The 25,216-nt window shown below is 30.7% G+C and overlaps 1 protein-coding gene across 1 annotated transcript in view; it reads left to right on the top strand.

Annotated features, from left to right (window-relative positions):
- LOC105254435 (igLON family member 5) overlaps positions 1–25,216 on the top strand; it is a 186,668-nt gene that overhangs the window by 20,248 nt on the left and 141,204 nt on the right. The window contains exon 3 of the mRNA XM_025411673.1: positions 6,658–6,738. The gene's annotated coding sequence lies outside the window, so the exon portion shown is untranslated. The remainder of the gene's footprint in view (positions 1–6,657; positions 6,739–25,216) is intronic.

The raw sequence follows: 25,216 nt of genomic DNA, 5'->3' as shown, positions 1-25,216 counted from the left end.
TTTGCGATGCATTCCCCGGTGCATTCCGCGTGATGCAACGCGTAGCGAGCGATACAAACGGGGGCTTTCAGACTTCAGATTTGCCGCGATTCATTCAGGTGTGGGGCACGTAGGGTGTCTCTTGCCTCGGTGTGGAAACAATACCTCGCCTCCATTTGCGGAATGAGACTACGAACGGAAATGCGAGAGAGAAACGAACGCGCGAGTGAGCTTAAAACGAGCAGTCTCGCCAGTGTCTTCAATCGTTATCAAGACCGGATATTATATATATATGTATAGCTGTCTGTAGCTGAAGGGACTTCTCTCGGACGCTAGTAATGGCATATATGGAATAGCGCAACATATGATACATTCTGACGTATCCGTGCATCGTGCAACTCTTTCCCTCAGGGATGCAACATCTCTCTGACGTCTCTCTGATCTCTTTTCTTTAATGTAGTCCGGCGCACAATGAATACCGATAAAATTTTTTATGCGATGCCTTTGCTATAAAATGCTTTCAATGTGCTAGGTCACATGTACGTGATGAAATGAAACCTTCTTTTCTATGAATAATTATATTTGCAATTGCACAATCTCGCGTAGAGCGAATTTTCCTTTCAAATGAAAATGTTGCCAAGACAATAATAAGAAACAACGATAATACCTACACACCTTCGATGTAAACTTAACATTTTTGTTGTTTTACTAATGTTGATTATAAATGTTTCTTGTCTACTGTAACATTTCTGTTATAAAATATAAAATTGATCTGTGTGTTGTGTTGTTTCTCAGATTCACTCTCTAATTATATGTACATATATTTGTTATTATTATTTAATAGAAACTCTTATTTTTCTAACACTTTATATTGAGTATTAAACATTATTTTTACAGTCTAAACTTGTAGAAAATATATATGAAAATAAAATAATATATAATTTATATATATCGCACGATATTTACTCGTACTCTATATTAATATGAATTATAAATGTGAAACATAATTTATAAAGATAAATTAAAATATTTTAATTTTATTAATAATGTTAAATAATTTGTCAATACATGCCATATAAATAATTTGCATATTTATTCCATATTATTGCATAGAATTAAATAGTGACTGATGTTAAATATTTATCTATTTTTCACGTTTTAATAATCGAACACTATTCACACGAATTGCTCAGAATCTCTCACCGCTGGTAAATTCGTTTATACGAAGCTAAAATGGTATGTGTTTGGCTGTTCACATCACGCAGTTGATTACACTTCATGATCTCATTGGTGTTTATAGAGAGAGTTTTAATTTTGTTATATTATCAATGATACTTTCGTAACTCTCTTCTCGGCTATAAATAATTTCATTTATACACAGTGTATGTATGCGTGTGTGTGTGTGTGTGTTCCATTTAGAGAATTTACATTTCCTTTAAATCGGACAATAATAATCGAACTAAGATAAATGGTAGCTTCATGAATATTAATTTAACAATGATAAAAGCAATGTAAAAAAAATAAAATGACACAGAATATTAATTTCAGCATTATAAATGAATAAAATAAAAGTTTTACTTTTTTATAATATTTAATTGACTAATATTTTATACAAGATAGCTAATGGAAAATATTTAATGAATTATAACTGCGAATGGATTTCTACTTTATGAAAAATCCTTGCAACATAAAACGCATGCGCTTTTATACGGCTGCAGAGGAGTAACGCCACTGGCAGAATTCGTCGACAATAAAAATGCTCAACCCTCCTGAACTTTTATCCCTGAGATTTCGCAGTGACACGAGATGTGTACGTCAGAAGTATATACCGCACGAAGATTTGCGGTGTCCCTCCCGATACTGACTTGTACTACTTGTTGCATCAGCAGTCAAGTCTGGCACAATTTTGCTTTTATCTACAAGTATGCGCTGTGTTATCTTAAAAATGTGATATGTGTCCGAAGAATGTCTCTTGTTTTTATTTTTCGTAAAGATAGCTATTTTTCTATAAAACTTATATATTATGTGATTTATGATAATATTTATGTAAGTAATATTATATAGTAATATTATATATTTAGATATAATGTGTTATGTTAATATTTCTTCTTTCTTTCTCTGTCAAATATATTTTATGATATTAAAGATTACATGAATGCGTCAGTTATATGTATGATGCCTTTAATTTGTAATACATTATTTTTATAAAATAAAAATAAATTATTTTATCTACATATCGAAGTATACATATAAATATTTTGTAAAATATCATATTATTATATGGATTAATAGATTTACGACGAATGTAGATAATATATTTTATAAATTGCATTGATAGAGAGAGAGAGAGAGAGAGACGCTCTATGACACATGCTATTAAGAAAATTTTTACACAATGCAATAAAAATAAATTCACTAAAATTTATGTTTTGATAATTATTTTTACTATTTTTTTATTGACTCTGAATTTAAATTAAGGAAATAGTGGATGTTTGCATCGACTTTTGAATAAATTAATTTTGAAAGTTATTAATCTTTCGCTTTTGACATTTCATTGTCATTCATATAGAACATCTTGCAAGATTAAGACTTGCTGTCGCATCCACTATTAAAGATCAATGACGGTGCATATATAATATGATCAATCACCCTGCGACGATCTCATTATCGGAGGTTACACACGAAGGACGCTGAAAACGTGAATAGCTACGAGCTGGCATTTCTCGGTAATGATAGCAGTGTTCGGATGAAAGCTATCCTCTTATAGTTTCTCGCAGATTTTGCACGGACATTTAGGATGTACTTAAAACTTAAGGATAATTCTGACTTTCTTCTAATATAAACACGTACTATACTGAATGTTCTACTTTCGAATGAGATATCGAAATTGTATATTTTATTTAAAAATATAACTATTATTTAATTTCATCGATAAAATTTTATTGATGTAAAATATAAAAATAAATGTTATCGAGCTTATGTAGCTTATGTAGCTTATGTTATTGATGTGAAATATTGATAATTTAAGTATTAATAGTTTCATATTTGCTTCAATATTTTAATAAAATAATAAAATTTGGATTTTTGTTATTTACCGTGATTTAAACGACTGCAAAATTATTGTTATTATAAAACGAAATACGCATTCATGAAATAGACAAGGGTGCGGATGAAAATGTCGTCCGACGCAATTTCGCCCAGTACAGTAGAGACTGCAACCGACCTCTGCCCCTTGCCTGACTCCTCATTCCATTGTACAAAAGTGGTTTCCGGTTCTACAGGTTCTATCCTTTACTTTACTATTTGCTTTCTCTTTCTTTCTCTCTCAACAACGATAAGATCCAAGGTATGTCGGCCGACAAAGAGTAATGCGCCCTCCGGAGGCGGGTAATTACTAAAAGATGCCGTCCTTCTCTTCTCGCGTTAGTCGTTACTGACGTTCTCTTATATTTTTCTCTTCTTCTTTCCTTTTTACTCATCTACCCCGAAGTCGTTTCTCTTACTTTTCCTTTCCTTTTTTCTAATGCATCGCGACTACCTTTAGAGCCACGCGAAAATTGTATGCCGGAAAATACCTTTCGACGATGATTTTCACGAAAATGTAAGTGAGTGTCGTTAAAAGAGTAAAATGGATATATTATGCAATGTGAGACATAACTTTGGAAGCAATTAGAATGAATATTACAATCTCTTCTTTTTCCTAAAATATAAATTTTGTCCTAAATGTGAGGATGATTAGACTTTTGTTAGATTATACAGGGCAATTAAGCATTACAAAAATTAATATTATATTAGCTAAAAATTTTAAAGAATAATGTAAAACGATCAATCAATTAATTATTCTTGATTTCTTCAAATATTCATTTTAATAATATAACAGCCACACAAATATCTAAAGTGCGTAAACGTTACTTGAAAATTGTAATTAATCGTTCTTAAATGTACTCCCTATGTGTTTGAATCAGAATTCTGATATCAGCACAAAAACAATTGAAATCAAGAAATCAAGAAATTAGGTCAAAAAATGTACAAGATAGCTAGATTCAGTTATTGGAACTCCCAGGGTAGATCTCGAAGAAACAAATAAGAATTGATCAGAGAACGAGGCGACAGTTGTCTGATAACGCATGTCGATGACTACTGAGGTTCTTCACTGCTCACGACATTCCATTTATTTTCTCTGTGCGACGATGTGTTTTCAGAGTGTCGTCGTTTTGGAACCCTTTATGATACGTTTTGACACAAATCCGATTTTTCAAGAAAGCAAAAATCTAGGTTTCTTTTTAACATGAAAACGGTCAGACATCTTTTCATAGAAAACATCCCGCAATTCGTGATTTTCTTACTATCTTTTGCGTCTTTTCTTTATGGATTTTCTATCTTTGAAATTATATTAAAAATTGATATATTATATAATATATTAAAAATTAATATACTGTATAATATATTAATACATTAATATGAATTGTGTAATATATATGTATATATTTGTAATAATAGCTTTTGCAAAAATAATAATTGATAAAAATACAATTATAAGTGCAAATAATCTGTAGAATCTAAAAATTTGTATTTCAATTTGTATTTCAATTTGTATTTTATATATAATTGATATGAGTGAGACTTGGAAATTGGAAATACAGTAAATTGATTTTTCTATAATAAAAGATCTATTTCATATTCTAAAATAAAACATTCATATATCGTGAAAGATGATTTCACGTATTAATAAATAATTTGATATTTCCTGAAATAGTTACTGTTTGATATAGACATATAGCAATTTCAATCATTAATTAGTGATCTAAATTCAAGTGACAGCATAGAAATAAGAATTGAATGTACATATTGATGTTCTAATTTCATATGTTGTTTAAAATATCATATATACAAATATAAATCTCTTTTACTAAATTTTTATGTTTTTTGCAAAATTAAATATATTGTTAAAAAATATAGTAACTATTTTATGGCTATAAAATTGCTGTTTCTAAATGTATGAAAAATATATGTAAAAAAAGGTATGATGATTAAAAGAGGATAAAAAAGGATAAAATGAAAGAGTCGCAAACAATATTAAATAATGTGAGAATTATAAGTGATCTAAAACTAAGATAATCTTAAGCAATTTTTTTATAACAAAATTTTATTATTATTATAAAAAACTTTAATAAAAATGTATATACATACATAAAATTTCAATATGAGGATATATTTATACGTAATTTTTAACGTATTTTAAAATAAAAATTTGAAATAAAGATATATTAAATATATTATGAATTTAATTTTATTATGAATTTCCACATTGCTCTGTTCTAATTATTATTTAATACATCGAAATTATTAATACGGTTAATTTGTAGTTAATCTATAATTTATTACCTTATCATTTACTGTAATAGATGCGGTAAGAATAGTTCAAATATCATTATTATTGTATTTCCAATTAAAAGGTTTAATAGTATAGTTTATAGGTTTTAATAGTATAATTTCAATATGATTAAATTACAGGTCAATAAATTAATTATAAAATATAATATAATATAAATACATGAGTCAATATTGTATAGATCGCATTAATATAATAAGTCAGAGAAAATAATAAATAGGTTTTTTAATCAAAATGTGGTAAATTTTATATTTAACATAAATATTATATTTTATATATGATAGAGTTTATTCTCTAACAAAATTAATTTGAAATCTAGTGCATAACGAATATATTCAGCGTGAATTTATATGTACTATAAAATATTAACTTTTTGAAGCGACAATAAATTAATATCATACGAGCTTTGGCTGGTGGCGTTAACATATTATTGTCTCTGTCATTCTGTGGACATATGAGCAAAAATGTTACGGCTTTATGTAATACTGAATTATCTTTCGATAAAACGATTATTTTTTACGTTTATTATAATTAGTAATTAACGATTTGTATTGTATCAAAAAATGATTACAATTAATTGTGTTTTCTCTAACGAATGTCGTGTGAATGCAATAAAAAATAATAAACTATATAAATAAAAATGGAAAAGGAAGTCTGGAAAGGTATTGGATTTGGACGATAGCAAAATAATCTTGAAATGAATAATTTTTAAATGATTTAATTTATTATTTATTATTTATAAGATTGAATTGCTGCTATCTTCGCGATAATAACATATTATATTGTAAAATATAAGTATAAAATTCGATAATTATACTATATAATTAATATTTATAATATATAATATATATCTTATAATTTATAATATATAATATATAATTATAAGATATAATATATATCTTATAATTTATTTTATAATTAAGGAGATATTTTATTAGGCGAAGTAAATTGTGGTGTTTTTTTAAATTATGTTATCTATATTTTCTTTATATCAATAAAAAAAGGTTGCAATATATGTATAATTGCTTAATTATAAGATAAATTATAAATTATATTATATATATTACAAAATTATATAATATAACCTTCTCATGGATACACTTTGACATAGATGGGAAAGTACCTGAGTACTTGAAAGGTTTATCCTGAAAGGGAAGCTATCCAAGATATCGTAAATAGTTTCTCACGTATTAATTAGCTCAGAAGTGCCATGCAAAGTGTTGCGCGTCTATTCTTATGGTGCCGTATAATAAATAGTAATGAATTGTAATATATTATATTTTCAGGAGTGAGTGGAACAAACCTTGATAACCTGAAAGGAGGAGCAGGCCTAGGAGGAGCATTGAACGAGGTGCAGTAATCTCGCAGTGAGTAATTATTTATATATATATTATTTTTTTCATTAATAACGCGAACACATCTTGTTTGTTTATATGATAACTTAAACTGCACATGCGTTAAATTATATATATTAGTTTAAATGCATATATAAAAATAAAGAATGTTTTTTTTTCGCTTATTACAAATCTAGAAGTAACTTTTAAAATAGTATAAGCATAAACAACAAAATAGAAAAAAAACTCAAAAAAATATTTGAATAGAATAAAGTTTAACGTGTACAAAGCAATGAAAAAAAGTGATATGCATGATTACAATACAGAAATTTGATGACCGAAAATATAAAAAAAATTTAAAGCGATAGAGAGATAGATATGAAAAAATATGTAAAAATTTCCAATAATAACAAAGATTGAGAAAAAAAACAATAAAATATACTCGATATTTGATAGATAAGTATTTAATTATTAGATACATATATTTTAAAAATAATTTTATTTAAAAAATTAACATTATAAAAATGATATTTTTTCGTATAATAGTCTAACATAATTTTCTATTAATATAAACATAAACCATACTACATAATTCACAACACTTATTAGAAATACATACATACGCTCAATCTTGATAAATGTAAATATCAATAATTTATATATGTAGTTGTCAATTCCTTGTTGCTCCCAGTTTTAACAAGCTGTCGTTGCCTTATGTTATATCGTTTTTACGAGGGGGTAGAGATAAAAAGGAAAGCGAAAGGGAAAAAGAAACTATGGTTGAGACACTTGATCGGAAATCGTAATTTGGTCGGAACTCAAATAATCGGTGCAGGACATACGGTCATGGATCTTGGAAATTTTTATCGGGGGATGATGACTTTTCTCCCGGGAAATAACCGAAGAAAATTGGGAAAAAGCGCACGGGTTGATGGAGGGGAAAAGAAGGCGGTATCTCAAAACGAGAAAAGAAACAAGGCGCCGATCCCTCGGCGAAGTAAAAGTCTCCTCCGACCAAAGCGTGCGCTTTCTTCCTGGGATCGATTATGGAAATCGTGCTTGTCTCTGCTTCTTCGAGTCGCGAAAAATACCCCGAGTACACGTCGCATCAACTCGACTGTTCATGAAGTCGAGCCAATTCGGCAGGCAGTTGAATATAGACGATGAGGCTTGACGAGGGTAAGCTCGATTCGACGTGAAATAGCCCTTCGCTGTCACTCCGATCTCTAACGAGGAATTTCAAATGAAAGAGAACGAAGATATTGGAGCAATCTTTCGATACTACGATTGTTATAATTTATCGAACTGAACTCTGGTGATTTTGTGATTAACCCCGAAAAGTTTGATTTTTTTTTAATCAAGAAGATTCTTTTAACAATGTTACATGCAAATTATAATAAATATCACGTTCAATTTTCATTTGATCAAGGAGATTAGAATTTTCAATTGTTCAAATTGCTCGGATAATCCAAATTTTGAAACAAATTTTTTATTTAAATGACAGTAAAAAATGAAATGACAGTAAAAACAAAACAAAATATTAATGTGACTAAATATTTGTGCAGAATAACTAAATAAATATATAAATTATCTCCTCTCATTGCACAGTGAAATTATATTGTTCTAAAAATTATTTATAAATAATCGATTCGTCAATAAAATTTGATATAAAATATAAAGTTTTCGAATAGATAAAATATAGAATAGATTGAACAAAGAAATATGTTTATATATAATAAAAATAATATTAATATTAATGTATAATTACAAGATTATCTTTGAAGAAAATCAAATTAATAAACTAATCAAATAGATAATTGCAGAATGTACAACGATAAGCTAGAGATCGATTAAATCTGTATAGGAACTTAATTAGTCTCTGCATGTACCACGTAAACACAGCATAATATACTAATAATACATGCTATTAACCTCCTTAGACATCAAAGCCAATCTCCTAAGACTGGTTAGATTGTATAATATATTCTGTTCAATGACACAAACATAGTTATTACGTTAGAATCATCGCGTCAATATTATACATTAAAGTTCGATTATATGATATAACGAGCTTTACTCACATTTGCTCAATTCCAGGCCAATGTTCATTTGCCATCTAATAGCAAAATCGCATAATGATTGCGATACCTCTCTTTGAATATATATTCATGTACATTAATATTCTCGCAGAGATTTCTCGACGTGAAATTACAAATATTTAATTTATAGTGTTATTTAGCAACATTATGTTAATACGAGTTAATAACAAATATTCTCTTTCTTCGTTATAACATATAATCACATTTGTTTCGTGTTGCATTACTACACGCGCAAGCATTTCAATTTAGCTGGAATTTTAATCTGTAGCACATATTCGCACGTGATATTACACAATCTCTCGCGCCCGCACAACCCGCAATTCAGCTTGTTATCCTTTCCTCCGTTTAACTCGCTGAGCTCTATCGAGATATTTCGGTACCGTCTTAGATCAAAGTATCCAAGCACCCTAATATAGCTGTGGCGTAATATTCGGGAGGTTTTCAAAGAAAGAGAGAGAGAGAGAGAGAGAGAGACAGACAGAAAGAGGGAGAGAGAGACTGAGAGGTCGGACCCCAGGAATCCGCGGAATCTCGGATCGCGCATGCATAATATATTATGACCGAAGAGATATATTGCTGGTCAGCGAGAAGAGAGATCTACCGCTGCAGTTTAATCCAAGTGCATCTTGTAGAGAGGAAGAGGAATGCGCTCCTCGAGATTGCAAAGCAACCAGGGAAAGGCTTGTATACAACGTGCATCTCATATTGCATGTTTACTCGCGTCAACAGTGAAGCAAGTGCGAGAGAATGAGGGAGACAGAGAAATTGTTTAACCAAATTAAGACCAGTTTACCGCTCGCATACATCGTTACCGCGATCTTCTTTCCAGAAACAAAGCGAGTTCTCTTTGCCAAGTTTTACGTCAACATGTTTATTACGCGAGGGAGAGATCGATGTAGTTTCTGGTTTAGTCGAGAGATTTAACTGAACGGATTATTTTCAAAATAATATAAAGTGTAATTTTCAAAAATTAATGATAGACGTAACAGTGATGAGCTTCCCCTATTTCCCCGATTTAAAAGTAAGATTTTCTTTGGCATTGTACATTTTTGAAATTCATTAGACAACTTGACAAATAAAATTTTAATTTCCTGCAAGCTAAAGACATTCGAAAAAAATAATAGCAGCAAATAATTACATGCTTTTGAGAGAGTGATACATTCAGTATTATATCCGCTGTTCTATATAAATAGCAATGGTCCTGTCATTAAAGAGACAGAGAGAAGAATTTATAAACTTTTTTATCATAAACTGGCGTATGTTAAAATCCCATGCGAAAATTTCATTAACGAGTCATTTTTGTAAAAATTTTATTAAAATACATATTAATGAGTCCTGACATTAGTTTTTTCTATCTGTTAATTCTGCCTTCAATTTATTTTAATGACCGCCGGAGAGGTGTCCGAGAAATGATATGATATTTTTTGCCGACGTACTTTAACCCCTTGTCAAAGGGTAAAATCCCGCCTCAGGTTGATAAAAGAAAAAATGGGCTTCAACTTTGAACTGGAGCAACTTCGAGCGGTATCCACCACGTCGATCCTGGCGCCGATACAAAGAACGGTGTAACCATTGTACCAGGCGCGGCCAGTGGAAAAAGCTGGCGGCGGTCGGTCGCGGTAGCCCAGCAACTCTCTCTTTCTCGGCACAACTTTGGAAAATAAGAAGAACAATTGTGCGGCGGGGATGAAAACGAGGGTGAGTGAGAGAAGGGGGGGGAGGAAGGGGAAGTGAGAGGGAAGAGTCAGCGGGTCTGTAACTAATGGCGATGCGGCCGCGACCCACGAAGAGGCAAAAGTGCCGGCGCTCGTTGCGTGGCTCTATATACGGAACGCCACAAATTCCGCTCGTTGCCCATAAAGCCGTAGAAATGGGAGCTTGGCCAAAACAATCGTGGCGCATATCCCGCGGGACATTGCGCCATTTCCGTATCCGGTGCTGCGCTCGCTCTATCTTTTTTTTCCTCCGTCTCTCATCTTCGCTCTTTCTTCACCCGCAAGTATGCCATAGTCCCGCATGCTTTTCTTATATTTTCCCTTCCCTCAAGCTTCTGGCGGTTTTTCCGCTTTTGTCTCAGATTCTTTTTTCTTCTTTATCGCGACTAAAACGCAGGCGGTTGAAAAAATCGAAGTGCCCCGGGCCGCTTTATTCACGTGAATTTACATATAATTTATAATTCTGCTATTGAAATTATAAATTATTTAATAATCAAATTATGGAAAGGAGACTGTGTGATTAACAAAGATTGTTATATAATTACAATAAATATGACAGATATGATAGAGTAATTCTAAAAATAGAATGAGAAGAAATGAGATGAAAACCGTAAAGATAAACTAGATTTAAGTTTTTGTCAGATTTAAGTGAAAAGTTTTAAAATTGTTTACTTGTATCTTAAGTATGGCAGAATTAGATCAATTTTAATGATGGATATGGAAGTTTTAAAAAAGCTTTAAAAAATTTTTTACCTTATACCTCTTTTAAATCATGTTTTTACTTATTTTCAAAAAAGCAAATCAATTATTTGTATAATTGTCTATAATTTTATTAAAAGATAAATATTCTATTTTAATTTTATATAATATACATATTATCTTGTGTTTTAGTCTAATAATGACTCATACATCGTTTTATATGGTTTAATGAAATCGCATATGTAAGAAAAGATAGATATAACATATCTTATTCTTTATTTTTACTCTATATTAACAAAGAAATTCACACAAATATATATAATTAAATTCTGATTTTAACGTGTTTAATACGTAAATGGATTATAAAATAATATATGAAATAATATATCAGATTCTGTGAATTTAATGAATTGTATATACCGCGATTGATTATTCTGATCTCATTTAAATTTCATTACAGAATTGTGTGTCACAGATTTTAAGCAAACATAATCCTACTTTCTCAATCAAGTCAGAGTATGATTGTCGGTATTCAACGCATCAAGATGAACACATTTTATTCTCTAGTGGAATTGGTAGCGAACTAGATAGATTTGTTTTGGGCATAATAATAACGCGTCACGAAATAATGTAGGCTCGCTGAACACGGTTTCTATTATCTCGGAAACTACCGACTCAAATCTCGTTGTTTTCCATATTTGCTCTCATATTCCTTCACACACATACATACATTCGCACATACACACATGTACACACATACATATTTCTCTAAATCTCTCTGTCTCTTTCTTTTTTCTTTTTTCACTTTTCGCTTTGATGCATAATTTGCTTGCTTTTCTCGCGTTCTTTGAAAATTCACGAGAAGCCTCGCGCATGCCAGAGAGGAAGTATGGATTTAATTATTGACCCGCATAATCCGACGTCGTTCGAGCTTCCGTTCGAGCTTCCGTTCGAGCTGTTCTCCGATTGACCTTTCTGTCCGATCGCTCGTCAACGAATCGACCGCGACGAAATCGCGATTGAAGCGCGATAATTGTCTTGCGAAAGTGGATAGCGCCGCGTGATTGCGTGCCAGTGAAAAAATTTGCTTCACCAGAGAGAGAAAAAGAGAGAAAGAGAGGAACTGGCGTGAGAACCTGTCAAACAGCGTAAAGGTTCCGCTTCCAGGGCGCTGACACATTGACGGTCACGTTCGATTCGATTTTACTATCAGGTCGTTAAGTTCCGACGTTTGACAATATTCTCTATGAAATTATCACAATGCGGCGCCAGCAATGACGCTTTACTTTGTAGCCATTAATCGTCCGTGACAAAGACCTTTTTTTAACGGATTGATTTCTGAGATGGAAGAGAATTGATCGAAAATACTTTTTATTTTATAAACGTTTAGATTCATCACTTGCTGCCTACTAATTACTGCCTTCATATATATGTGTGATTTAGAGATTTATTTTTTAGTTACAAAAGTCTACTAAAAATATTGGAAAAAAATTATGGATATATGTATATATAAATTAATTAATTAAGTATTATATATAATTGTAAATAACATTTCAATAGTTATAATATTTAATCTGTTCCGTTTCGATAAATTAATGTTTATAACACTACACATACAAGTATCGAAAATAGGTTATTACTAAATTTGTTTCTTTCATTTACAATTAGTGATACTTTTTGGCACAAGCTTAAATTGATTATTTTAGAAAAAGTTGCTACTGTTAGCTGGTCAAATCCACATTTTTCGTATACGTTGCACGTTCGATCCCTTACAATAGAATACGGTTCTATGTTCAGTAGTAATTAAACGAATAAACTTCGAGCTAAATAAATGTTCTGGAGACGAGAAAAATCAAAGTAGCATATATTCTTAATATTCGAAATTAACGCAGTTATAATATTTTTGTTATATATATTCTTATTCTGTTATATATTCTTATTATTTTACGTATTATGCTATTAATTTATAGACAAATATCGTATCAAAATATTATTTTGATAGCATGAAAATATTATTCAAGCCGTTAATAAAATCTTATTTTTTATATCTTTTTAAATGATTCTGTTTATAATTTATATTTCTATCTAGCAATTTTATCATTAAGTTAACGTGAATTTGGCACATTACACTACGTATATTTAACATTTATACACAACAAAATTCCAAAAGTGCCACGCTGTGCACATGTCATTTTATGTTACGACGAAGAAACATGATTAAAAAAACATTAGAATCCCGAAGCGACATTTGATGTGTTGCTACGTTGGATTGTAAATCGATTTTAGATATTGGACGTGCTGTTGCAGCGATATAAATTTCTTGGCGCCCAGAGTGCGAAATCCCCCAAAGTTACCCTTATATTCACATACTTTTACGCACTTCATGTTGTAGCACCCGCCGCGTATACATATATTACTTTTTACACGGACCACGTTACAAGAGGGTGAAAAGCCTTATTGGAATGCAGCCCCCGTTTGGCTTTGGATGTCGGCCAAGCTGGTTATCTGTGGCTGGTGGGCACGCAAAAGGAGTGCGAGCGTTGACAGATGATGTGGGATGGGAAATTCCGAGGGGAGGAAGACAGCGGATCAGAATCTTAAAAGCAGAATAAAGTAGATACGTCACGTTGGAATAACTAGTTGGAGTGACGTCTTTAACGACGAAGAGTCATGTGTATGTGTGTAAAGAATAGTCACATATAAATGATTAAAAAAAATCGCTAGTAATGATAGCAGTAATGAAATTTACATAAGTATTAATGTAACAAACGACAAGACAGCTTCCATATCGATTCGAAGAAAATCAAAAGTTTACAACATTTTTATTGAGTTTTGAAAGCTTTATCAACATACGAATTGAGAATTTTTCAGAAAGCTTCTTTAGGAAGCGATGCCATAAAAATAATATAAATTATTATTGCTTAATGTTTTAAAATAAGCAAGAGGAACGAATAACAGCCATAAAAATTATTTTCCTCACAGTTAATAATATTGGCAAGTTTTCTTTAAAATTATTGATATCATCACTTATCATTTATCGACCTATAATTTTTCCGACCCATTCATTTATATTTCCATTCCCTCGAGCTATATGCTCGAGAGAATATCGCGTAACGTCAGCGTGGCAAAGTTAAGGGTAGATGCAACTCTGTTCCACCAACTTCTTCGTAAGCCCTCTGGTCTACGTACCTCGAGGCACTCGGTAACGAGGTAGTGAGGGTTAAAATTGGTCAACACGGGGTTAAGTTCAACATCCTGCTCGATAAATCCCCGTGCTTGTTGGTTGAAATGCAGACAGTTACGTTTAGTCATCTAAAGATTGTGATCGAAATCGATGTATCAGGTTGGCAAATAAATGTGTACATGAGTTTGCGATAATGTGAGTTCGCGAGCTTGAAAATAGGATAGACACAATTGTGTTCGGAAAAAATTATATATAACAAATAAATCTCGTAGAACGTACAAGTCATACAAATATTTATATTTTAATATTTGCGGGCAAACAGGAATAGGCAAAAAATCTTAAACAAGGGAATTTTAATACTAAATAATAATAGATTTTTACATAAAAGAGATATTAAAGAAAACTAGAATCAAAATGATAGTAATCCGACATTATATAAAAAAATTGAACGCACTAATCTTAAAAGTTATTAATATCTCTTAAATAAAAATTAGAAAATATATTGCAAGCAAAAATAGCTTGAGAATTTTTAAAGAATCATAAATTTATCTTAATGTCAATTTGAAAATTTCCATTAAACTGATAAATTCATTCGAAATTATTCTAAGTTTTTTTACCTTATTCCATTATGAAATACAATATGTCTTCTGGCAAAGTTTTGATAGTAATGTCTCTATAATGTATCTATTAACCCGTGTGCCGTCTCAGATTTCTTCTATCTCATTTTCATTATGTATACTTTTTTAATAAAGTACGATATGTTTACAGAAAATATAATATTACATATTATGGGTATTATATCGAAGAAGCTAGAATTTTTGTGTGTGGAAAAAGGATCTCTTGATATATATTTTGAAAAGTATTCCTTCGCGCTAAAGAAGATATTATTTAATTTCCAACGATGGATTGAAAGAAGTACAAAAGTACGAAGAATAAGAGAAGTTACAAAAAGGGATTCTTACGTTTCTTCCGATTCGTGTGAAATCACATTCCGGAACGGCGCGCAAGCTCAAGAACGAAAGTAAAGTTATCCTTGTCGCGTAGTCCTTTCATCAGGATGCACCGGTATTTATCACGCGCTTCGTAACCGCCTCTGGCTTTCCGCGACGCCGTCTGCAACGACGACTTACCTGGCACGCCGCGAGCAAATCGTACCCGTTAAAGTTCGTGAATTTAGTGAGAAACTTGGCTACCGTAACCGAGAGCGCCCGGCCAACGACGACGATTCCTGCTCTTTTGAAAACCGACCTTCGTACTTAACCCCTGCGGGTTTCTGCGTATCCCCTCTAAAAGACGGAAGTTCAACGGGTGCAACCGCATTTCATCGCGGCTTCGTCGCCGACCGAAAATGACGGGATAATAAAAGCGTCGGGAATTAAGACGAATTAACGCGAGAAAGGGAGAACATAATTAAATACAATTGAACCAATGAGGAATATTATTGCGAGAAATAGTGAATAAATACTCCTACGTATCTTAGATAAGTATTTATCTCGCTATGCGAGAACGTACAGTACAATTTCATCATCGAGATAACGAAATGTTTTCATGGTATTCTAAGCAACCTTCAGAGTCTGATTTCTGCTCATACGTGTTATTACGAGTGGCAGCAAGTTCAGTTAACAATTCGAAGAGAAAGTTACGTATACACTGCGAGACACTGTTGTAATAATGGAACTTTGATATGAATTTCCTTAATGATTTGAGTTTGACACAGCGCGGCGTGGAAACTTAAACATATCTACAAGGAGGCCCTGACTCCTGCGTCTCTGTCTTTGTAACTATCAAAAGTTTCTCTTGCTCTCGTTACGCGTCCCTTTGCACAATGGTAATTTATCACGAGACTTGCCACTGAATAATAATTTTCTTTTATAAGCCAGCGAATAATGATTCTCCGTGGAGAAAAAAAGCGTCGTCCGCAAGAAGGAAAAAGCCAGAAAAAAGAGGGGCTTTCTGCCCTAAAAATTGTAATATTATCGCCCTCGCGATTCTATAGTTGTTCTATATGTACTAGCGACAATGAGATTTCTCCGTACAAAGCGTGACTCGTTGGATTGTGAACGAATGTGTTTCATGCTGACGTCATGTTTTTCATGGCAGCTACACGAATGCGCTCGAGAGAGAAAGAGAGAGAAAGTCATTAATTATATTTGTATGAAATTCTATTTCTCTCTCAGTCCCTGCTGAATCTATGATAAAGAAGTTCGTTTATCTCGTATTTCACAAACATGAGTGTATTTCATGTTCAATAAAAGCACCTAAAATAGCGGAAACGTATACGTATAAAATATATCTGCAACTATTATCGTGTGTGTGTCGAATATAGAATCCCAGTTTAGAATCCCAATTTAGAATCCCAGAGCTTTTTACGATGACATTTGTGTAAGATACATTAAGCAAACCAGTCGTTTTTAATTATTAATTAACAACGCACATATTTTGTTCTTTATTAAGAAAATTTCTTCTTTGTTTCATTATTCACGCCATCAGAAAAATTAGTTCGCTTCGGGTTATTTAAAATCCTTGGATTTGTAACGTTGACTAAAAATATACTGAATATGAAACTTCTGCGATCCTTCTGCTTTCTAGTTATTATTATTGCTCATTTTTCCTAGTTTTAATTTCATATTAATAATTCTTAATAGGATTATAGAATAGGATAATTTCTTTTAAAATTAATAATTAATAATGTAAGAAGTTATATTTCATATTATATTGCTTAGAAAAATTATAATAATTTTTAAATAAAAGTGTATGTATATATACGTATTTTTAACTATTTAATTAACTTATATTACATAAAAATATACTAATGTATTTTGTAGTCGCAAAGTATAACTTAAAATAAAAATTCAAATTTTTTTATGTATTTATAATATTTATAATATTATATTTATAATATTATTAATATTTATAATATTATTAATATTTATAATATTCAATAAAGATATCTAAAATCTTTTTAAGACGATTATGTTTTAAAGAGCTTCGAGTGTACCTCCGTTGTTTTCAAGATATCGTTTGTCATTTAAGAAGAGAGTTTTGACGTTTAATCCTGACTCTATTGCCAAGATAAATCGGAAAATGTCACGAGGAATTTTACTTTGTAAGTTAGCATTAAATGTGACGATGCGTTAAAATGTCTTTTTTTCTTTCTTTTCAGTCTTTTTAAAATGTTAAGTCTCTTTGAAAAAATAGAAAAAAATGGGATATTACAGAAAACTTTTTAAGATAGAGAAAAGAATGTTATAAAACAAGGTAAAAACGAAATAATTTATTTTTGATCTATGAAAGTATTTTAAAAACACACGATTGTTACTATAATATATTAATTAAAGGAATAAAACGATTTGTTTATATTTTTAAAGTATTTTAAAATATATATTAAGATCGAATGATGTGTGTGGTTATGAATTATATTGCAGATGATGATTTTATTAATCTCCTTCTTTATGTATTTAATATATTTTGTTTTATGTATACATATATTTTTTTATATTTTACAAACTTTATCATTTTTAATTCGATAAAAGTTAATTTTTGATTAAATAAGGATATATATCTTTCAACAATATTGGTGATTTTAGACGCACGAAACAATCATAAAAAGATTATGGACGCTCGGTTCAGAGATTCATTCAAATTAGACATGCTATTAGGATGTAAACAGCATCGTTAAATATCGATTACCGATTATTCACCGAATAATGCGCGAATAATGAAGTTTGAGATAAGATTCACCCATTGTTTAGTCTTTGAAGGCATATTATATTGGAATAAATCGATTCTTTTTTATTTTATCCGATCTCCTCTACTCGATACAATTACCCGTCATTCAACAGCTATTTTGTTATATTTTCCGTAATTTTCTCAGAAAATTCATTTATACGGAAATTCGAAACTATATTGTTCTCTCTTCTTATTATTTTCTCTCTTTGGTCGTTTTCATTTTTGACATGTAAATGTATTGTAGCACAATACGTTGTACAAACATTTGACTTGATTAAAACTACGTATATGTTTTTCAGCACTGCTTTAAAAAAAATTAAATTAAATATTTTTTCTGATTTTCAAAGGTGTATTTTTAATATTATTAAAAATACAAAAATTTTTTAAAGGAAATAATCTTTCCCTACATCCCTTTTCGAATTATACTCGACAGAAAAAGTTATTGTTCAAAACTTTAATTTCGTATTCGATATTTTTTAAAGTAAAATTAATTGATTTCGTTTGAGACGATCTTATTTATAGTAGTGCTAATTGTTACTGATGTTTACGATTCATGTATAATATGATTCATAATAATACATAAATAAATTTTTACATATTAGTGGTAAGAATCTAAATGATTACACGATATTTTTTGAACCGTATTGTAACTCGTTACAATATTTCTCACGCATAACACACACATATGTTCAAATTAGTTAAATTTTCATCTTCAAATTGAAATTTTCTACTTGTTTTTCCGGATAGTTTGGCAGATTCCGTAAAAGAGAATGAAAATAGCGGTACGGCATAAAATTACATATGTAAAGACATTCCAGCGTGCTGCTCGGGAGAATAAGAGATGGAAATAAACACAGGAAATGGAACTCCCTTGTTTCCCTGCTAACGCAAGGGGAAGCTATCCGACACACTTTCGCGCTGTAAAGATTTTGCGTTTCAAAAATGACTACTCTACTGCAGAAGTCCTTCGGGATAAAGTAAATGTGCAATGAACATTGCAGGCATATCTATCGTATTTACACGTGAAACTTCGCGCGGATACATTCGTGAATTATAGAAAGACCGAAATGAAAAAAACTATTCTTATTTACTGGTTAACTTCTCGTACAATTATTTAATGCATATATATACTAGCATATATACTATATGTGTTTAGATCGTTATCATTATTGTTACGTGGTAATAGTGTATTAAAAAATTAAATTGCAATCGTGAAAGAATCATTTTACAATAAGAAATGATAATTTATATAAAAGAAAAGTGGAACTTTTTAACACAGATTTATTTCTCATTCCATGCTTTATTATCTTTCTAAATATTTACAGTATAGTTCTAAAATCTTCTCTGCAAAATTAACTCCGTTTTAGCATTATGCCATACGCTAACTTTTAATTAAAAAATTAATTCTTTTTTTTTGTTTTTATAAGGAAAAAAATGTTTTTACAAGAAGGATTCTGCTAGTTGCCGCGCGATGTAATCCTTTTATTATAACATACTCTTGCGTTGAGTTGGTGTTTCGCTGACGGAAGCGCTGGTGGTCTTCGAGTCGTTTGAACCCTTTTAACCCACGGCGCTTCCACGGGACGGGACTAAATTCATTATCAGACGCTCGTTGGTTCGGAAACTGGGGCATCCTCGCCTAGCCTCTTCATCGATCCAACAGGCGAATTTTATCGGATTACGGCCTTAATTGCTGTGATAGGAACGGCATAAACGTACTTCGTAAACTTCTGCGTCTCGATGGACAGTGGAAATCGACAAATTACGCTTTTTAAGAAGAAACACGAGTTTTGTGTAAAGATGGTGTGATTAAAAAGATGCAGAGTCAACCGTTGCCGATGACATGAATTTATCATAAATAATAGGTTTACTGTTATTGCACAAGAAGAGAGGTAGATTAAACCGGCACAAATAAACAGAAATAGAAATTGATGATCCTTCATAACTTTTCTTTTTTATATATTATTTTATATATTATATATTTATTTTATATATTATTGTTTACAATGTATTTTATTTAGGTTGTTTTTTTAACCTAAAAGTATTTTTAAATTTATTCGATATAAATATAACGCGTTAGAGTCTGTTATTTAATATTTTGTTTTTTTATAACGTTAATTTTTTATTTTTGTACATATTAATTTTCATCGTTGCAATACGATCCAACTATATTTTTGGTGTACATGACTTTAATATGATAAAGCAAAAATTATTTTAAAATTATTTTATTTATGCAAATTGCAGTTTTGTAAAATTCTTATACATGCAGTTTCCTTGAGGAAACGAGAATTTCCGGTTTGCCAAAGAAGAAGAAGATTCTTTGTCTCATTATCCGTAGAAGAAGGAAATCTCAGTTAGAAGAGAATGTTAGAAGAGAATCTCGGCGGTGGCGCCTTCTTAATTTTTTAATGTAGAATATTTCTGCACCTAATTAAACGTACTGTGAGAGACGATACTGCATTACGCTCGTTGAGTTCCCTGAGTGCTGCTTGTTATAAAGCGCCCCTTTTATCTCGGGGCACACTTTTACTCTCTCTCCTCTCCACTCGTCCTTCACACTAATTCTGCGCATCCACTTTTTGGATTCACGCTTTCTCGCATCACTTTATTCTTTTCTCGTCTCTCCTTGCCTCGGGCGTCCGGTAGGCACACCCGGACTTGTCAAAGCTAATGTATAGGTTGCAATTCCTCCTCTCAATCTACAAGATTCTTTAACAGCGTTGACGAGCTCTTTATTTTCGACTTTTTATCGTTATATTAGTAGACTCTTTATTATTATATTAGTAGATATAAAAGGATTGCATTGTTAGAGGAAAATGACTGAGAGGACAAGAAAAAAAAAAAGAAAATAAGAGACAGAGAAAGAGAGAGAGAGAGAGAGAAGTCGCAAAGTTTGACAAGTAAAGAAGTGTATTTTGGACTCTGCATTAAATTCAAGAATGAAAGAGTTTGTGAGATGGAAAAATTAAAAAAAATATCAGGAATAAAATAGAGAATGGAAAAGAGAAAAGAAAGTAAAAAACAAATGGAAAAAATTTACATAGAACAGGAATAAAAGACATGAGAAAATATGCGAGGAATATGACAAAAAAATTATAGTAGAAAATGTATAATAGAAAAAGGTGGGATTTCTAGCCATTGGCTAGAATAAATGCATATTTACATTATTTAATAAAATTGGAAACTCCATTTTTATCACTTATTTCTATTTATCATACATGAAATCATTTTTTGAATATAAATAAAATAGAAAATTTGAACCTGTAATATAACTTTCTCTCTTAATATTTAACAGATAAAATATTGTTATCGTAGAAACAAATTGTTTAATTAATTCTTAAAAATTGTATGATTTATATTTTTATTTTGTATGAACTCAAATAAATAGGCTTTATTTTACGGCGATAAATAGGAGTATCGCTGTAAAAAAATATATAGATAAAGCTCAGAATTTTGCCTATTTGCGAAAATATCAAGCAGAATACAGTGGGGAAACAATAATCCGATTTTCATTTGACGGGAGATGCACCATACATTCACAATATGATGGCAGAAGAAAAACGACGAAACAGAGATATAGGCGGAAATGTGTCTAACTGAAAAAGAGGGATGACCGGAAAAAAGCGGGAGGAAGAGATAGAAAGAAAAAGCTAGAAAATAGGGAAACGTCTTTCCCATCTTTCCTCAGCTTAAACCGACGAGTAAAATTTGTTTATGCAAATTTTAATTGCGGCCCAAGGCGTAACTCCTAATTCCGTTGAAATTAATACAAATTGCATTCCGTCGGCGACTGCTTCTCCGGTTCTCCCACTTTCGCGTGCAAGGAGCACTACTTTGGCTCCCTCCATCTCGCCATGAGACTTTTATGAAGAGAGTTTTTCTCCTTTGCCCCTGCAGCAACGGTTATGCTATCGTGTTCAGTACGGGATTACTCGATAGGCGTAATAACATCAGCCCAGGCATCTCTAAGTATGGCGATACTAAAAGTTATATATTCATGCAACAGATAACTGGCGCAGAGATATCGCTAAGGGCGATTGCAGTTAAGATGTTAAGACATTTTATGCTGCATAAAGAAAAATAAAATATTAGAATATTGCAATATATATAAATTAACACAAAAAAATAATAAAGTTTAATAAATATATATTAATTAGTAAAGAGTTCTATTAAGTTTGATTTGTATTCAAATTGTTTTGCTTTTTTATTTATTTTGACAAATCAATAAGCTCTAGCGTCAAATTTTCCTTTAAAATCACGATAGTTTTTCAAAATTTACAATTTTTATTTATGAATGCTACGTTTTATTATTATCAGTTTTTTATTATTACATAAAAATATCGCGCGTTTTATTATTTTTAATTTATTCTCGTCATTGCCATTTTAAAATCGATGATAACAAAGAAGGTTTCGCGCCAGGTTTTACCCGAGTTACAATAAATATTATGAGTGCACTAAATCAAACATATAAGTGATTGATTGTGACCTGGTTTAGATCAGATAGGACCACTCCCAATCAACGTGTTGAGAATATGCAATTGACATTAAAGCGTAGAGTCAATGTATGTTGTATTGCACTCATATAAATTGCGTGTACTCTCATCCTTTTTTGCTCTATGTTGGGGATACAAGTCGATTTTTATTAAAAACGATTGGCGCGCCGCTGAATTTGTATCGATAACAATTGTGATCTAGCTGGATTTAAATTGAAGTGCGTACGTTGCGTTGGCGCAAAATATCTATCCAAAAAGAGAAGAAAACGGGGAAAAGAAATACATGTACCGATATTATTGAAATTGCCGCGTATACTAGATATAAACAAAGGTTCAACGTTCTCGTTTTAGATATTTATACGAAAGATAAAAAATATGAAGATGCTTATATGAAATATCTTCAATGCACAACTTTCCTTGGTAAATTTTAAACATTGTAGAACATTTTAGAGCGAGATATGAGTCTCCGAGTGAAAGATCGTGGAAATGAACAAACGCGAAAAATTAGCACTTTCACGCATAAAGGCTTTCGGCATGCTAATTCGTATAACCATCGCAAGCCACTGTAATGAGAAGCGACATAAAAGAGCGAGATAAATGGACGTAATGGTGAAAGACGGATATTAATTTACCTTGGTGCACTAGAAACGAATTAGCGAATCTGCTCTACGTTCTTTCGTTATATTCTTCATGCATAAAGATGAAAAAAAGGAAGAAAATGTCATATCAAAGATGAACGCAACACAAAAATAAATGTGCTCAATAATACGTAGTCAATAATGAAATGCAAAATTTGCAGGAGCAGGTTTGTAGAATCATGCTCTAAAGATATTGCAAATATTTTAATTTTTGAAATTTACTAAATGAGAAAATAAACATCGATTCTTACGATACCTACGAATGCCTGATATAAACATCGAATTAATATTCGAGATGGACAAATTATTTGTGTTATTGCACAAGTGAGCAAATTTTACAGTTTCTTTGTATTATTTTCATTAAAATTTTATATTGATTGTAAATTTAATGTTATCAATTACGCGTATATGTACCTGACATGGTATACTGAAATATATTATACGTTACTGATCGATTGTAATTAATACATTTAACGAGATGTCATGTCTCGTTAAATTGGCTTTATTTTTCGTTTAGCACATATTTACAATATTAATATTGGCGTTAGATAGACACTTCATACGATATCATGAATGTTATCAGATCAAATTTCCTCTCCTTGCATTACGACTGCTGAATAAATTCGCTGATATGATAACAATAAAGTTTCGAAATCCAATTTCTCGAAGTCATTTTTACATTTCATTTTTATATAACTATCGATCAGTTTTACAATTAAATTTTATATCGTAAATAGCATTTTTTAATTTGAATCTTAATTGGTTAAATAGTTTGGAAGTATCAGTTAACATTCTTATATATTTATAGAATTTTATACATATAGTATTATATATAAGATTTATTATATAATTGTTTATCAATCAATGATATTTTTTTTCAATATAAAATTAAGATCATAGTTTAAGTATAGAATAGATTAATAATTTAAAAAAATATATAAAAGTTAAATATATATAGAAAAATATATAAAAGTAAAATATATATAGTAAAATATAATAGATTCAATCATAAATAAATATATATATATATATATATATATATATATATATATATATAATATACAAGTCAAGACAAGAATAAAGAGATTTTATAAAGTGACATCTGCCAAATGATTTAATTCGAGTCTATTTTAATATCGTTGCTTTTATAACTGTTATAAGTTTCATGGAATGCCTGTGTAACGATTCAGCGCGATCAATTCACATATTGACAAGTTTTTATCGTTCGAATATACCACTTGTGACGTATATTCTCTGTTTGTTACATACTCTCGATTTATTCCGGTCAATTTATTAATACTATTGTCGACCGTTTCCTCCGTTTGTATCGTATTGCTACGTTAAGAGAAAATGGACGAATTGAAGCAATTGAAGCTCGCGAGATATGAATCATATTCACAAAACAATATTTCCAATATAGCAATGCTTGATGCAATATCATGACATGAGAGATTTCTTAATAAAATCTCAAACTTTCTACTTTACTTCGAGAAATATTTCCGAATGGCGCAAATACCTTCCTTTCTTCTGTTAGATTATATTCAAAATTAAAAATTAGAAGATCAAAATTTTCAAAGCATTGATATTTATATTTTATTGAACAAAAATAATATTCCATGAAAATAATTTATATGAAATAAATACATATATATTCAATTTTATTTTCCCGCTCTCTCTTTTAAATAATTTTAATTTTGCGACTTCCATATATTTACTTATTACTTATTATCAACGAATTTATTACTATGTAATGATTACTAAGAACAATAAAACTTTGTACTTTTGTTACTATTGTGATGACATTTAAATATAAGAAAAAATAAATATATAACAGAAGTCATTTCATAAAGTCTCTAGTTTTCTTGTGACTCTTATTTTTATGATTAAATCTATATATTTTTCTATATTTTTCTATTTAAATATGTAAAAAATTAATATGTATTATAATTTTTTG

This window comes from Camponotus floridanus, unplaced genomic scaffold, assembly GCF_003227725.1.
Source record: "Camponotus floridanus strain SB8 unplaced genomic scaffold, Cflo_v7.5 scaffold42, whole genome shotgun sequence".
In the NCBI taxonomy this organism is placed as follows: Eukaryota; Metazoa; Arthropoda; class Insecta; order Hymenoptera; family Formicidae; genus Camponotus; species Camponotus floridanus.
The sequence above is the reverse complement of the archived record's forward strand: the minus strand, read 5'-3'. Positions and strand labels throughout refer to the sequence as shown.